The sequence below is a fragment of the Archocentrus centrarchus genome, chromosome 13, assembly GCF_007364275.1.
Source record: "Archocentrus centrarchus isolate MPI-CPG fArcCen1 chromosome 13, fArcCen1, whole genome shotgun sequence".
NCBI classification, from domain to species: domain Eukaryota; kingdom Metazoa; phylum Chordata; class Actinopteri; order Cichliformes; family Cichlidae; genus Archocentrus; species Archocentrus centrarchus.
In genome coordinates this window covers 14,410,461-14,410,750 of record NC_044358.1, presented here as the reverse complement: position 1 = coordinate 14,410,750, position 290 = coordinate 14,410,461, and positions in this window count along the sequence as shown.

Below are 290 nucleotides of genomic sequence, written 5' to 3'. Positions count from 1 at the left end.
TGTGTAAGAGAATATAGAAAGTTATATATAAGTCTGTAATACTTCTGTTATTTTATATGCAGCTATAAGTCTCTCACAAACTAATTGAGTGTGAATAGTAATAGAGCTCATGTGGGAGCCTGACCAGCACAGAGTAACTATCACACTTCCTCTCCAGCTGCGAGCTCTGCCAGTCTTGAATAAGCAAGCTTCACGCCAACCGGCATCACGCACGCTCACACCCCTGTTTGCCCAAATTAGTGGTGTGCTTGTAAATCACACAGGGTATATTTCTGTAGAAAAACTACAGA